The sequence below is a fragment of the Lissotriton vulgaris genome, chromosome 6 (genome assembly GCF_964263255.1).
Source record: "Lissotriton vulgaris chromosome 6, aLisVul1.2, whole genome shotgun sequence".
NCBI classification, from domain to species: domain Eukaryota; kingdom Metazoa; phylum Chordata; class Amphibia; order Caudata; family Salamandridae; genus Lissotriton; species Lissotriton vulgaris.
In genome coordinates, this window is record NC_141694.1 from 652,741,042 (window position 1) to 652,758,195 (window position 17,154).

Consider the following 17,154-nt stretch of genomic DNA (forward strand, 5'->3'; position numbering starts at 1 on the left):
ACAGTATGCATGAACCACATCATCCCAAATTGATGATCTGTCAGTAACATGTGAATATACCAAAACTCTACCTACAGGGTATATGGACGCGTGCCCACGAACTCCGACCTAACTGGTGAGTGAGGCAGGGGATGGCTCCAAGGAGAGGATTGATCATTCTGCAGATCCGTAGAAGATGTGTTAAAACCCTGATGAAATCTCAATCAAAATTTATTAGTTATAGACTACAGACCATAAGGTATAAAGCATGTATGGATATGAGAATTTCTAAACATCTCGAATTGGCGGTTACACGCTGACAATGAACAGAAAGCACGAGAACGGTCAAAGATTAGAAAGTGTAACTCCCCACCTAAGTGGGCTCTACGATGGCCAAGTTGAAAGAAAAATTTATCGTTGATACTAAAAAGGGCATACACAGTTCAAAGAGGGCGTGACAAGATAGACTATATTGACGCGGCAGCTCAACATGCAAAAATACTTGAGATGGGGGATGAAATCAAGCACACATTGAGACAAAATTAAACATAGACCCTATCCCGGTTGACGAGCTTAGCAGTCGTTTTCAGAGTTAATTTTAATGCGGCAATGTATACAAAACGTTGTTGAACGTAGGTGAAGAAATTGTGCACTATGTTATGGGAGATGGCATATGCAGAATGTTGTCCTGTGTTGGTGACAGTCATTTTACATTACCAATACTGTAGGTATTGAATTATGCATATTACTGAACAAGTTCAAATAGCTCCAAAAAGGCACAACTGTCTATAAAACGCTTCTACTCAAAGTGTGTTTTTGGCACAGTGGCTCATGGCAGGGACCTTCAAAATCTCAATCCTCCTACAAGTCTGCAGGAACATCCCGAAGACACTGACGGGAGTACAACAAGTTTTTGAAAATTGTACCGTACCCGATCGTAAACCTACCAGTTTGTACCTATAACGCTGGGGAGGTAGACAACGTGAAAATGATTCCTAAGAACACATTGAAAAGGTTTGATTTGAGAGAGTGAAAAATATAACTTTTGTTCCAGAATACAAGATTACATAGACAATGTTGCTTCTTTTACACTAGGTTGCATAATTATTACATGAATGTTGCATGGTAAAGATTTTTCACGTACCATACTCATGTTGCAAGTCTTAGAAGATTTACGTTCCTGATAGAATAGATTAAATGAATGGAAATGAGATTACTGATCTGTTGCAAAAAAGGGCAATGTTTCACACAACACTACACCAGGGGGAATTCATCAGCAACATCTACCTGGTGGTGAAGCTGGATATGGTCTCCTGCGCTTTGACGAACGACTGGTTCATTTACCACCATTTAAATTTAAAGGTATACATGTGTTAATTAAACGTAAACAAGGTCAATACTGGATGGTTTGACTGGGCCTCAAGGATGCATACCTTACAATCCTGCTTTTCAAAACACTAAAAGATATGTTTGACTTTTATGATGGAACGCACTAATAGTCGTGTTTGCCTTGCATACTTTATGACTTGCATAAGTTCTGTGTCAGATCAACAAGGTGATGAAGCCGTTGATGGAGAGGCTGAAATTGGAGTAGTTGATCATGTTCGTGCCTCTGGACAATATACTCCTAATGAACCAATGTCAGCAATGCGTTGATGCTAAAATACAACAAACAATAATACTGCTACATTCCATCATCAGTGGGGTGTAGTAATACAAGTAACATGGCAGCACCTCTAAGAAAAGGCAATTCTTGGTTAATTAAGTCTGTATCTAAAGTGGAGAAATAGTAAACAAAAATGGAGACATACAGTAGCACAACACATGAATATCTCGTGGCCATCTGTCCAGAAAGGTGGAACTCCTAACGTCATAAAAACCGGATGTATTTAAGCAGGCCTACAGTTCATGGTTGTTGACCACCGTAAATGTCCACACATACATATAGATCAAAAATATTCAAATGTAATTCCCCTTTAGTAAGAATCCGGGACAAAGCTGAAATGTTGATTGTCTCACATGTAGGCGTGGATTTGTTGGGCCGTTTTGAAATATCACACAACCTAGTGTCAAAATCAGAGGCAAGAGTCGCATGCTCGAATGGTCGGTGCAGAGCTATATTTACCCAGCCAAAAATATTCTTCAAAAGAAGTGTTTTCACAAGAAAAAATCTAGAATGGATGGCAGGATTGTAAATTGTCAATTTTGTTGACCAGGGACAAGGCTCAAGGCGGTGTCTTTCTCAAAATAAGCAAAGTGACAGCAAAACCATAAATACAACATCTAGGCAGGACATGATGCAAAACACTATCATATCTGATGCAAGATCTATGTGAATACTGTCTGTTCAAAAATATATAGATATTAGGGGCGTGGCTAGCGGCCAACGATGGCGGCAGCAACCTAAAGAGGCTCACGATGTAGGCGGCATCCCACATCAAACCGTGACTTAAATCCAAAAAATATATATATCCCAGACGGGGCGCACTGGGTCCGGTGACCGAGCGAAACCCGGAGCAGCAAGTTTGAGACAGCGGCGGCCCGGCAATCGGCGGGACAGCGATGCGAGGGGAGGGGCATACTATCCTCCTCAGCGCAGCGGCATAAACTGGACACGGAGCCCGGGCGGAAGTGAGGCTTCGGCAGACGCCGACCGCCGGAAGTCAGGGTTCGTCAGAAGACACCTCTGGGCAGCCCGGACGACCTCTAGAACAATCGGAGTGGCCCGCGGGTAGTCGACCTGTCCAGTGCTGCCAAGGGGGACAGCGAAGGGACTACGCGGCAGACGCCGAAACTCGGGAGCGGAACCGCCATCTTGTGAGGCCGCAATGGCACGGGAATACGAGCAACTAATTCAGGCAAGCACTGGACCCCTACGTCTGCGGCCTGGGGGACAGAGTTGGGAGACATCACCGGGCAACGAAAACTGCGATCTGAGCCCCACACTGATCACCGGGACACACCATCGGATGTTTCCAGACTTGGGCGCAACGAGTCTTGAGACGGCTGCACATAGGCGTCCCCTCCCCAGCTGGTAGCAAGATGGTGACACCCGACCGCACGAGAGTGGCTGAAGGGATACGTTGCAGTGTAACATTGTCATACGGCAAAACGACCCGAAGTGTGGTAAGCACACCAGCACGTATCTCTGCCTGCAGGGAACATAGGATGGTCGGTTGGATGTCAGGCCGTCTCCCATTCTCCTCGTCTGTCAGATAAACTTGCGGCCCCAGAACCACACGGAGGAACAGCGGACAAGGGGCATCGCCCCAGAGACGAAGAGGGGAGAGGAAAGGACACCCCGGTGGCAAGCACCACGTGAGGGGCATTGTCCAAACTGCTGTTGACCACGGCGAGTTAATCGTAAAAGGAGACACACACGAGAGGAGGCTCATTTCGCCCACTACCTAGGGGTGGGCACGCAAGGAGGGAAGACCAGAGCGGGAGATACCCTGAGGAGGAGGGTGGTGCCCCATCCCCTGATGAACGGTACAAATCATTAAATATGGCGGGCAGAGGCCCCAAACACAGCTCAACGCAGGCCAAACTTGACAAATTTGCCTATGACAGGCAACCTCCTCCCCTGGAGCAACGCAAGTCCACGGGCAAAACGGCGGAATCCGAAGGGGCAAAGAAAGCCACGCTGGAAGATGTCCTGGCAGCGTTGGCTCAGGTGCAAGAGACGGTGGGCGCGACGGCGACCGAAGAAACATTAATACAAGCAGACCTCCAGAAGATGAACGAAAGGGTGAAACAAGTTGAAGTTGTGACCAAAGCCTTAGTCGAGGATGTGTCGGAGCTCCAAATAGAAATGGGTAAATTGCAGGAGGACAATAAAATACTGAGAGATAAGCTGGACGATCAGGAAGGGCGCTCACGGAGGAACAACGTCCGGATTTTAGGAGTGCCAGAGTCCGAACCCACAGGTGCTGAGGACCTCTACGTGGAAGACTTGATCATATTAGCGAGACTCTTCTAACTTTCGGGACCGTGACGCCATTTTGCAGGCAGCTAGAGTGACGCCGGCCATACAAATTCAGAACTCCAAGGTGTCCTTCTTCCCAGACTACACGGCGAAAGTATCGCGGAGACGGAGGACTTTCCTAGAGGTAAAAAAAAAAGTTAAGAGACAAAGAACTGCCCTACTCGATGCTCTTTCCAGCCCTACTTCGGGTGGTAGGGGATAAAAAGATCTGGTTCTTCAACAGCCCGATGCGGCCAGGGACTGGCTTGAGGGATGGCGCACCGCAGGACCTCCATGCAGGACTCATAGGGCGAACAACGGACACCGAGACGACAGCTGGACCGGGTCGCAGACATCGGGCAGAGGAGGAGTGGGCAGATCCCCGACGCAAGAACTTACTGAGGCAGAAGGAGAAGAATGACCCGGAGCAAGAGGACGAACAGGACCGCTTTCTTTTGTTTCTGGAACTAAGTACTTTGTAGTCGGGACTGGACGCTGGCCTGGGTAGCCGCGGATGAGAGCAGGGATGCCGCCTGCTCGGGGAGACGCTCTCACCCAACACGCAAGTACTCTGGTTTTGGGATGGGTGAAGCACTCTGCTCAGTTGGGGTGGCGGGCAGTTGGAAGTCCGTTAAGCAGGGTGAAAGGGAGGGAGGAAGGGGGGGGGGTTGGTTTGGGGTTGTTAGGAATGCACAAGCAAGGTCAAGGAAGAATGTTTTCAATTCAAGATGCTTATCAAGAGTTCGGAAGGCACAAGTAGGATCGGACTACTATGTTTTACAATCGTACCACTTAGCTGATAGGAAGATACACGGTTATTGGGTAACAAATCGCGATAGACACACACATAACTACATAACTTCGCATGGCGGAAGACATGACAAACAGAACGAAGGGGGTTGAACTACAGTCGCGAGGCTCCCCCCTGCGTATCTTGACGTGGAATGTGAAAGGGTTGGGAGATAAGGTGAAACGTTGACTGGTGCTGACCGCACTGAAAAGGCAAAAACCTGCCATAGCACTCCTGCAAGAGACGCGCCTACGGGGGGGCAACCAAAGACATAGATAGGAGAGGGTACAAGATGATAGCCCATTCGGAGTTTACGTCAGGCTCACGGGGGACAGGCATTTTAATCCAGAAATCTTCACACTTCATACCACTGAGAACTAAGACTGACGGACAAGGGTGTTTCGCAGCCTTGCAGGGGCAGTGGGAGGGTAGACTTTTGAGCCTGGTCTCGATATACATTCCCCCGGCACTCCATTCAGTGACACTCCCGGCCCTAGCAGACTTTCTACTAACTCTTCCCGGGGGGGATGTTATTCTTGGGGGGGATTTTAATGCCACCCTGGACACGCAGTTGGATAGGTTCCCAACGATTACACCCACTGGAGGACCTTCCCGCTTCCAACGTTTTCTGACAGCTATGGGTCTGATCGACAAATGGAGACATTCCCACCCTCAGGCAAGACAATACACTTTCCACTGTACCGTCCATGGCAGCATGTCGAGAATCGACCATTTCCTAGCATTGGGCAATGGAATCCAACACGTAGACACCATAGAAATGCATCCGAGGGGAATATCAGACCACTCACCAATTACCCTGACAGTTTCCACTCAGGAGAAATCTCGCAAACGAGTATACCCCATACAGGCCGCATATTTAAAGGTCCACCAGTTTCGGAAGACAATCGTAACGGCGACGACGCAGTACTTCACGGAAAATATTGCCTCAGTGCGCTCCTCGGAGGTTATATGGGAAGCGTACAAGGCGGTATTCGAGGGTCGAGCCATAAACTCCATCACAGGCTATAAAAGGAAGAAAGCGGACGAGCTAAATAGACTGGAGTTAACACTGCGGGGTACGGCGGCAGCACATGAACCACATCCCACTCCGGACACGTCCCATGCACTGCACCTACAACAACAAATGTACACGGATCATGTCCGGAATCAGGTTAAGGGACATATCACTGATACGCAGAACAGGATTTACGAGGTGGGGGACAAAGCGGGTAAGATGTTGGCGTGGTTGGACAAGAGAGGAGGGAGTTCCAGAGGTATACAACAGGTGAGGGACAAACTAGGGGAGGTGCACACGAGCCCGGAACAAATAGTTGAGACGCTCGCGTCACACTTCGAAGATGTTTACACCCCGGAGTGGGAAGTCATGGCAGAAATGGCTAAGGGCGGCACTAGAGCAGATCGAGGTCCGGACACTACAACCAGAGACTGCCGACGAAGTAGACGCCAACATAACTACGGAGGAGATACACTTAGCTATACGTGCATTGAAACCCGGCAAGGCGCTCAGACCTAATGGCATTCATATTAAATGGTATCAGACAGCGCCAGAGAGGCTAAGTAAACATCTACTAGCAATGTATATGGAATGTCTGGGGAAAGGCGTGCTTCCACCAGATCAGAGACTGGCCACCATAGTAGCAATCCCCAAGCCGGGAAAACCGCCAGAAGACTGTTCCTCATACCGCCCTATTTCATTACTTAATGCAGAAGTTAAAATCCTCGCCAAACTCCTGGCGGCGCGACGTGTGCCGCATCTGCCCGATCTCATACACCCGTAGAAATCCGTATTTATGCCTCACAGAAATACGGCACTAAATCTGCGCCGAGTGCACGGGGTACTGGCGAAGGCGGAATTGATTATTACGCCAACGGTAATACTTGATCTGGATGCAAAGATGGCCTTTGATCTGGTAGAATGGAACTATTTGTTTGAGGTCCTGGCCTGTCTGGGCTTTGGCCCCAAGTTTATAGCATGGGTAAGACTATTGTATGCTCATCCGGTGGCGCAGGTGGTGGGGAATGGCCACATCCCGCGAACGTTTCCTCTGGGGAGGGGCACCCGTCAGGGTTGTCCCCTCTCACCATTGCTTTTTGCAATCGCATTGGAGCCACTGGCCACCTTGATAAGAGCAACGCCGCTGCTAAAGGGGATACGCTGGGCGGAGGGCTGGGAGGACCGGCTCTCCCTATATGCAGACGACATGCTGGTGTACCTAACAGACCCAGAACACGGGGTACCGGCGCTCCTGACTTTCTGTGATAGCCATGGTAAAATATCGTCATACACGCTAAAGTGGAACAAATCGGAGATGTATGTTCTGAAGGGTCCCGCCCCAATACTGAGTGAAGAATGCCCTCTAAAGGCAACTGGCTCCTCTTTTAAATACTTGGGCATCCATGTTACAAGGGACCCAGCAGGCTTCGTATGTAAAAATGTGGTGCCTCCCATGGAACAAGACGTTAAGTTCTGGGCGGGGCTGCCTCTGATGCTATTGGGGAAGGCTGCACTTTATAAAATGATGTCCTTGCCCCGCTTCGCACCGCTTCTTATATATACTGGAAAACACGCCGTATCAGGTGGCACCAAGCTACTTTAGGAAAGTGGCGGCATTGGTGTCAAATCTTTTGTGGGGGAACGTCCCGGCACGCATTGCACAGGCAAAACACACAGGGGCTTGTTTGATGGCGGTATTGCGTTGCCTAATTTGAAACTATATTATTGGGCAGCGCAGCCGAAACCCATTATTCAACGGATCAGTGCTCCCCAAAATGATCCGGCATTTCAGGCTGATAGGGCACAAATAGGCGTCAATAGCCTGCTAGTCCCGCTGTACGATCAGAGGAGGGTACGTAGTTTGAAGGGACCCATCAGACTTACTGCAACGCTGTGGCATTCGGCGAGAGCGGCCCTAGGAGGGAAAAAAGAGTGACCAAGCTCACACCACTGTGGGACTCTCAGGCCCTGGGAAACCTAAGAAACAGTAGAGGGTTTTCACACTGGGACACTATAGGGATATCAACGGTAGGTGACCTATGGGAAAGGGGGGAGGTGGTCCCATTTGCCAGATTGAATGAACTATACGATCTGGGAGAGAGGGAATCATACAGATATATTCAGATCCGGCACACACTCCTCACTGCAATTGTGTTTACAGAAATGGCATAAACTAATGATAGATGATTGAATGACTAAAGTTGAGAAAGCAAAGTAAATCCGTAAAGTCCACATCGTTAGTAGAAATGTAATATAAATATACGATAGCTAAATAATGTCTCAATGTACACAAAGATTTATTTCTAATAGTGAGCTTTTGTGATATTCAAAACCTAAACCCTGAAGTTAAATTTAAAAAAATGTAACCGTAAAAGTCATGGCCATGCTTTTAACAACGTCTAAATTTCTATGCAGGTTGATGCAGAGAAACAGTTTGTAGTTTGCTTTGTTTAAAAATTGATGGGTTCTTTTGTCATTTAGAACTCACAAAGTAAAACTGCACATACATAAAGTGAATCATGTTTTGAACACATAAAGGGAAGAACTATCATTTGATTAGCAGAACATTCATACCGGACGCAAACAATGCAATGACTGTAAAAGAATCATTCATTATTGCAATTTGAGTTAAAAAAATAATTACCTTATAAAAAATTGAACAAGTCAAGAAGTTTGAAAGATTGGTCAACATTTTCGTTAAGTCAGCTGAGTCTGATGCAAGGAAAAAAATAGAAGAAAAATAGAGTGAACCAAGGTAAAAATCCGGGTCTGATCACTGTAATTTTTTTTTAAAAAAAATGTGTTCAGTGATAGACTAAAGCTATCATCATTAATGCGTCCAAAGGAGAGGCATACAAGACTTAGTTCCGGTTGCATCATCAAAGTGAAAATTTTTGGTAAGTTGTAGTGGAAAAGGTTAAGCCATAAGCAATGGAAAATATTGTGGTTCTTTTGAAATCCGTTGAAAAACAAACTGGTGGAAATGTTAAAAGTTTGCAAAGAGGTAGAAAAGTATCAGACTCCCGCCACACAGGCTCGTTAAGGGTCATGGTTTTTAAAGTAAGATTTCTTCCATTGGTTGAAGGGGACGATGGTAATATAAGGTTTTTGAGTGATCAATGGTGTTTGCCCCTTTCGCGTAGCATTGTAATCTGCTGCTGCTGGTGGTCCTGCTAAATCAGAAATAAGGTTAAAAAGTTCAAAAATAAATATTTACAACCTGTAGTTAATAGGAACAATGTACCTAGGTAACTAAAGATTAAGAGTCTGAAAAAAGCATGTGGATTTTTTAATAGAAGTACAAAATTGTGGTTATAATTACTGTGTAGATAAAAAAAAATTTACTTACTCTAAAAACCAAACACACCTAAATGCAGTACAATGTTGCTATTTAAAAAATTGCTGAAAGTATAAACTCGAGAAGAAAGTGTATGTTCACCAATAATAATTACAATTGTAAAAAGAAAAATCAATTATGTCCAATAAACAGCCTAAATTTGAAGGCTATTTGTACAACATGAGTGATGATATTAATCATGAGAAAATAATAAGCAATTTTAAGGAAGTAAGATTGGCAATGTTAAACTAGTAGAGTAGTGTAAATGCATGTGACAATATTTTTTAATGTCTGCGAAATCTGAAATAAAAAAGTTTGGACAAACTATTAATAGGTCACATAACTGACAAAATACTAATCATTAAAGAGACTCAATGTTAAATGCCTGGTTATGGTGGCTATAGCTAAGTCTTGCACAGTATTAACAAATTGAAAGGAAACATGCTTTACAGATATATGTAAACAAAAATAAAACTCACAGTGATAATGGTGTTTCAGGATAATAAATGCTTGTACTTACCGATCTGTTCTAAAGTCTGTAAAATGCACGAATGTAGACTGTAGTAAAAGAGAATCAATTAATAAGACAAACTGAATAAGAAAGAGTTAAATTAAAATAGGAGTTAATGAAAATAACATAAAAAATATGTTGTGCTTTGTTCAAACTCTGAGGGAAAAAACAAAAGTACTGTTACAAATCTGGTGTTTGTAATGAGTGGCAACATTGTGAGGTTGTACTTGTGGCAGATTTATCCGGAACAGCATAGGTATTGTGACAGCTTATTTACAACTTGGGCAGTAAAGTAACAGTACGAGAAGATGTGCCAGGTATCATCATGGTGTAGGAGCAGCAAGCAGAGTCGACAATATGGCTTCTGTAAACTGTAATGGTCCCTCTAAGCAAATTATAAAGTTTCTAGCATTCATGGTTTACAAAGCAGCTGCAGGTCCATGAAAAGCAATGTAGAAAGTAAATCATTGTAGCTGTGCAGAGCACCACTATGCATTTAATACATGTGCATGCAAGTAGGGGGTCATAACATGTGACAACCTGTGTTCTGGGACATAGGTTCATGTACGAAATGTACTTTCGAGTTAAGGAAGTCAATCAAAATTATAGTGTAGTTCGATTACAATGACTATTTTAAGGGTGTAGAAAACTTTCAATAAGGCATCCGCATGGGAACGCCATCCATGGACACCTATGTTACTACTATACAATTGTAATATGGTGGTAATCTGTTGCCACCTTTGGGGAAGAAGCGAATGTTCAATTTTTTTGTCATCCACATAGATTATTTTAAAAAAAGGTATAGGCCATTAAGCAGTAATTTACAACTATGGGTTTGGATGTGGCGTTGCAGTCAACAAAGCATTGGCATTACAAAAACCATAATATAAAAGTGTTGATTGTGCAATGTAAGTACAGGTGCAACCAAAATGTGTCCATGAACAGTGAGAGTTGGTGCATCAGGTCATTTCAGGTATAATGAGGAAGTGATAATACAACACGATGCTTTTTTCATGTGTACCAAATGACGAAGTTATCATTGTGGTGCAGCGTCAAAGAAAAATGTCACATATAGTAAGGTAATGTTGGCTTACCAGTCGCCCTATTTAGCACATCTTCTTTAGGGAACAGGCAGAGTGGGAATCTGCAAACCTACTACCATCAAAGAAATAAAATGCAGAACATGGTGAAGTTGCGTCGCAGCCTATATCTTGTTTTATTTGTGCCAAAGTAGTGCCTTTGTAAACTACTCATAATAGCCTTTTAAGGGAGGACCGTGTGAACACAAAATCTATGCAAATGATACCAGGTTGTAAGTATGAACAATCCAATCAATATAAATGCAGTAGCGTTGGTTAGCACTACAATAGTACCAAACTAACCATATATGATGCTAAGTAAAAAGATAAAAATGGTCTTGCCTGCATATTTAAAAAATCGTTTCAGACCTATTTTAATAACTGATCGCCTTGACCCTTAGCACATCGGATGTAAAATGATGTTAAAAATTAATCAGTAATGGATGAAGGACAAAATATTATTTAAAAAATTGTACAATAATGTCACTAAAAAAGGACATATACATTTTAAACCGTCTCAAGAATATGAATTAAAATTGCTTTTATTAATTCGGAAATGGAAACTTTAGTCAAAGACCATATGCCAAGTCTTGCTGATAGTGTACCGCACCCACACGAATGTCGAACAGGTTCATTGAGCTATTTACAGAACTACTATCTAACATCCACCCACGGTACAAATGCATTTTGGTGATGGTGGAATATTACTTTCAACTAGGATCACATACCCAAAGACTGTCAAGCCACACAGTTGGAGTGGGCTCTGATAGCTCTATAACTTACACAGCTAATAAATGTTGGCACTCATTGAAAAGGCAATACACTCGATCTAGAGTGGAAATCTATTGCAATTACCAGTCATATATTCAACATTCCTTGATCTCAGTCTGACCACTATGTAATTATTGTTTGCCTCTGGCTAAATAAACAGTCGGTCTAGCTTGAATTGAAAAACGGTGGAGAGCTGTAATAAAATCAGAGAGAACGACTTGGTAACACCCCTAGATAGCTCTGCCACATCTACACAGTGTGATCTCGATGTTGAAAGACTTTCACTGTTATCTACATTAACGAGCGCCATTGATATGGTGCCACCCATACGGAGGGAAAAAATAAAAAAGTAAGGGAGAGGGGCGACCTGGGTCAGGAACCTTTCAAGAAACATAATTGAAACCCTTCGCCAGTGCGGGAGAGCCTGTCCGAACGCGTACTAACGAAAGGCAAGGGCGGAGTGCATGTCAAATATTCACAAGCTTTAAAAAAACAATAAGGACAAAACAATCATATTTTCATTATGAAAAAATTGTGGCTGGTGAAAACACACAAAAAGGGACCTTTTGAATCCTGGAAAAGCTGAAACAAGATAAAAAATTTAAGTATTAATTTTGTGAGGAGGACTGTAATAAGTTGAAATCCTTCTTCACAACAAAAGTGAGGATACACTGCTGGAAATGTATTGCATGACAAAATTCCCATTAAACCTTAATGTCTATTTTTGAAAAAAAACTAACTGCCTTCACAAGACTAAACCATGATTCTCTGTCTCATTTAGTAGGGCGGGTAAAGTCAGTGTCACCATCTGATGCCTGTCCAACAAGGATCTTTGAAATGAGACTAACTGGGTTAAAAAGCGGAGTTCTCTCGCTTCACAATCATTAAATGGAAGTAGGGAAAGTCACCACTAATTTCAAGGAGGACTGTGTCATCCCAATCCTGAAGAAACGCAGGGAAGACACGAAAATTATGAAAAACTTCAGGCAAATTTACCAGATCCCATTCCAGGCAAAGGTGGTGGAACAGCACGTATTAAGCTCTCTGTCACAACATCTATAGTACAACATCCTCATACAATTTAATATGACAGGGTTTAAGGCACACTATAGCAGAGAGTTGGACATGCATTCTGTGCTGGACGACTAAAAGTGAGGGCCGACAAGAAGAAGCCATGTGCACTGATGCTGTTGGAACTATCAGTAGCATTTCAAGTGGACAATCAAGACCAACTCTTGTCGCGGGTTACGGTACTTGGCATCAAGGGCAAGGACCTTGCGTGGGAAATATATTTTCTCAGGGGTGACTCTAAGAGAGTACAGCTAGAGTACAGCTGTCTGAGCATATGTCCAATCTGGGCACAGTCGCATGCGGGGTAGCACAGGGCTCAGGGCTGTTAAATATCGTTTTTAACACATAACTTAAGGGACTGATAGCCGGACTGAACAACATAGAGAGCAAGATTTATAAGTATGCCGATGATACTCTAATAAGCATCCAGATAGATAAATCACAATACACCCACACAAGAATACAAAACATCTTAAAAATCAAAGTAAATTGGATGAAGGGCAACTACCTCAGAAGTAATCCTAACAAGACAGAGGTCTTGCCGTCACAACAGACTCCAACCGGTGGAGCGATCGCTTTTGGCATCGCGAGCTGGGCACCTACCCAGAACAGGCCTTGGACGTAAAAAGCATGTCAGTTTAAATAGATGCCAGTCTATCCATGGTCCACCAGGTGTTGGCAGTAGTGGGAACATGTGTGGGAATACTGAGACAGGTGCGACAACTTTCCACCCCTCCTTTCCTAAAACACTCAAAGACTAGAGGCATATGGTATGATATTGTCAAGGAGGGATTATGGAAACTAACTCTATATATATATAATCCTCAAGGCAAAATCACTGGTCAGATTACAGGTCATTAAAAATGACACCGCAAGACTAATCTTTAGAGAACATAGACGAGCCCATGCAAAAACACTCCAACAAGAAATACACTAGCTACCAAATAGGCAAAGAAGAAAGTTCAAGGGCCTCTATATTACACAAAAAGCCATTTATGGGCAGGGCACAAGATATATCAAAGATCAATCAGTCAACTACACTCCTAGCAGGGTGTTACGGTCTTCAGTTGCAAGACTACTAGCCTGCACCCGCTTCAGTTTGTGATACAAAGGTGGGAGAGCTTTTTTAACCTGTATCACCAAAATATGGAATAATCAGCCAGAAAAGTTATGTAAGGCAAGATGCCCTTCTTCTTCCATTCAGGAAAAACTTTAAAACAGTACTTTTCTGGAAAGCCTGGGTCACTAAATGTTATAAAACTAGGTGCCAGGTGCCAGGGTAGGCTCTCATTTACAGTGCTTAAAAACTAGTGGTGATAAGGCTCTTTAAAAATACCACTAGCAGCACGTCCAGACGTTGTCCGGGTATGATTTGCTGGCGGCCAGTAGTATATTGTATAGTAGGATTTCGTTTTGATAGCATTTCTTATCTGTGACAAGTCTGTGAAACGCTTTGATTCACAGTGCACTGCTAATGAACTTAAGTGTGCGCGTTAAGTAGTGTGTGAACTCGAGTTTCCCTACTTTATTTTTACTTGTAATAGTATATAGCGCGAACTCCACAACATGGCAACAGCAGAATTTGCATTGCAGAAGAAGAACACATTCATTTGTGGTAGGCACGGTGAGACAAAACGATTTGCCTGGTATCACAGGATGGTGAGCTGATGCAGAGATTAGAACGTAGCTCCCGAGCTCTAAAGATCACAATTCAAGAACTTGTGGGGGGAGGTGTGTCTAACAGTGTATGTCGGTGCTGGCCGTAAATGAGAGCGACCTGTGCATTTTTCAAATCGATGGTGAAAAAATAGGAGTATGTTGCTGGAGATGTGGACCACCGTGCCACCAATGTACTTAGCAGAGGAGGGTAAACACCCATTATTATGCAACTTTCTTTCCGCATACCATGACTACACATACTTTCATTACGAAAGTACCATGACTACACAATGCCATTATAACGCATGGCATTACATTTTATATACTTTTACTTAGCATAGATTTACAACGAAATTCGTTGTAAATGCATGAATGGTAAAAGCATGTTTTTTTTAATGTTTGGATAAGGTAAGTATGGGTATAGGGGTATATGTTTTGAGGTACTGAGTTATATATTTTGGGATGTTTGGGTATTTTAAGGGTTCAGATATAGTTTTGGGTTTTGGGGTACAGGGGTATTTTTAGGGATCAGGGGTAGGTTTGGGTTTTGGGGTACAGGGGTATTTTAAGGGTTCTGGCCTAGGTTTGGGGTACAGGGGTATTTTAAGGGTTCAGGGCTAGGATTAGGTTTTGGGATACTGGGGTATTTTAGGGGACAGGGGGAGGTTTGGGATTTGGGAAAGAGGAGTATTTTTAAGGTTCAGCGGTAGGTTTGGGTTTTGAGGGACAGTGGTATTTATAGGGTTCAGGGATGGTTTTGGGGTACAAGAAATTTTTAGGGTTTAGGGGTAGGTTTAGATTTTAGGGTAGAGGGTATATTCATAGGTTTAAGATGGGTTAGTGTTTAAGGGTGTTGGGCTATCTTAAGGAGTAAGGGTGGGTTATGATTATGGGTTGCAGGGATATTTAAAGGGAGCAGGGTGGACAACCAGAGCTGGAATGTACAGAACCTGCGAAGAAAACTGAATGATATATTGGGCACAACGCTAGTTATTTTTCCCCATAATCCAGCACCCCGCACACGCCCACGCCCCCAGCACACGCCTACAGCACTTGATATGAGACATGGCATAAAGGGCAGAACGTACCACATGCACCAAGCGTTTGTGACACCCCCAGCACAAGCCAGGAGCAAAACGCAGACACGCACACAAGGGACTACTTTGCTGGCACGGTTCTTTTACATTTTAAATGTATATGGTGGGCGTCTGCATAGGCTATGTGCTTCTGCTGCAACTGCCCTTCCAACGCTGTATTGGGTGTTGTGATTGGTGCTGTGGTTGCGGAGATTACAAGCCTCAAAGGTTTGGGCTCTGTCTTCATTATATTAGTATGGATATATGGATATGGATTTATAATTAAGAGATTACAATGCAGGTGCTGCCTAAAGCACAAAGAGGCACTGTACTTAAAATATTAGTGTCTGCTGCCTGCAATAAGCTTTCGGCAAAAGGAATTGTAGATGCTAACCACCAATAATAAGTAATAAGAGGACAAGCCATTTGTTCCTAACATTCTAGACCCGTGCACAAACGTTGTGTGTATGTAGGTGAGGTGACTCCTACCAGTGATGGTGAGAGGAGGCGCTGAGTGGCTTATACAGTATACATGGGTCACAAGTGAGGGAGCGGTACCTTGGAATTAATGCAATATACAGCAGATGAAACACAGTACCATACTGTACAGTATGCAGAGAGTAACATCATCTCTGTTACCCTGCAAGTGTGCAATCTACAAAGTGGCAACTGACTCGTGTCTCCACATAACAGTGAAACTGTTAGAGTAGCTATCACCACCCAGTATGTGAGACTCCACAAACAGCGCAGCTACAGTGGCAGTCCAAAGCAGCAATCATAATTTCCCAAGCACTGTGAGACTTGTTAAGGGAAACACGAAGGAAAAACAGTTTCAAGATTCTTGTTTATGAAATTGTGTGTGCCAAAGCCGTCCTTCAAAGCTATGAATCTATGAATTCAGGCAACATAAAGGATAAATTACAGGAATAAAAACAAAAATAAAAGATTAATAAGTGACATTTCATCGAAGGGTGTGATTGCTGCGTGTAAAAGTTTCGAGAGAAGTGGGTGGCCAAAGCCGTCCTTCAAAGCTATGAATCTATGAATTCAGGCAACATAAAGGATACATTACAGGAATAAAAACCAAATAAAAGATTAATAAGTGACATTTCATCGAAGGGTGTGATTGCTGCGTGTAAAAGTTTCGAGAGAAGTGGGTGGGAGGACGAGAAATAGATTTAAGACTGTATTATAAAGTATCACTCGTCCTTTGCAGCTATTAATCTACTTATCCAGGGAACATAAATGCACCATTTCTGTAAAAATGAAAACCAAAAAAAAAATTACTTACCTTGCAATGGAAGAATAAATGTCCGTCCGCGAGGGTGTGACTGCTACGTGTAAAAGTTTCGAGAGGGGTGGGAGGGTAGCGCGGAGGACTAGAAATAGATTTGAATAATTGTTATTGGTAGAGGTAGCAGTCAAGGAGAATTTATCGGTCCGTGACCAATAAGCGTGTGCCGCTTGACGTCATGGACGAATGCAACCAATGACGGTAATTTGCGGCTGTGCTGGGGAGATCATTCAGACACGGGAAAGGCGTATTCTAGCATCTGCGCGTGCGCGGTGAAATACGCATGCGCAGATTGCACGGGGAAGATCATTCCGATGGGAAGATTGGAAATACGGTACACCGGCGGCAGGAGCCGATGCAGAGGCAGCGGAAAGTGGCCACATGCTATATAAAAAAAGCTATGAAACACTGAGTTATTACGAGTGTGCAGTGCTACACACAGAGATTGGTAAAAGATAACAGGCTCACCGGAGTCTGAGGCTTTCTGTGGTAGGTGATCGGTGGTCTAGTAGAGGTCACGCACGCCTCACATTAGCAGTTCGCTGCGACGGCTTGCACAATAGTACCTCAGCTGGGTGACATCAGGCGTGGCTATAGTCATCAGCGAG

The 17,154-nt window shown here is 43.8% G+C and overlaps 1 protein-coding gene across 1 annotated transcript in view; it reads left to right on the forward strand.

The window, feature by feature from the left end:
• Positions 1-17,154, forward strand: part of GABRR2 (gamma-aminobutyric acid type A receptor subunit rho2) — a 441,060-nt gene that overhangs the window by 311,562 nt on the left and 112,344 nt on the right. The window lies entirely within an intron of this gene.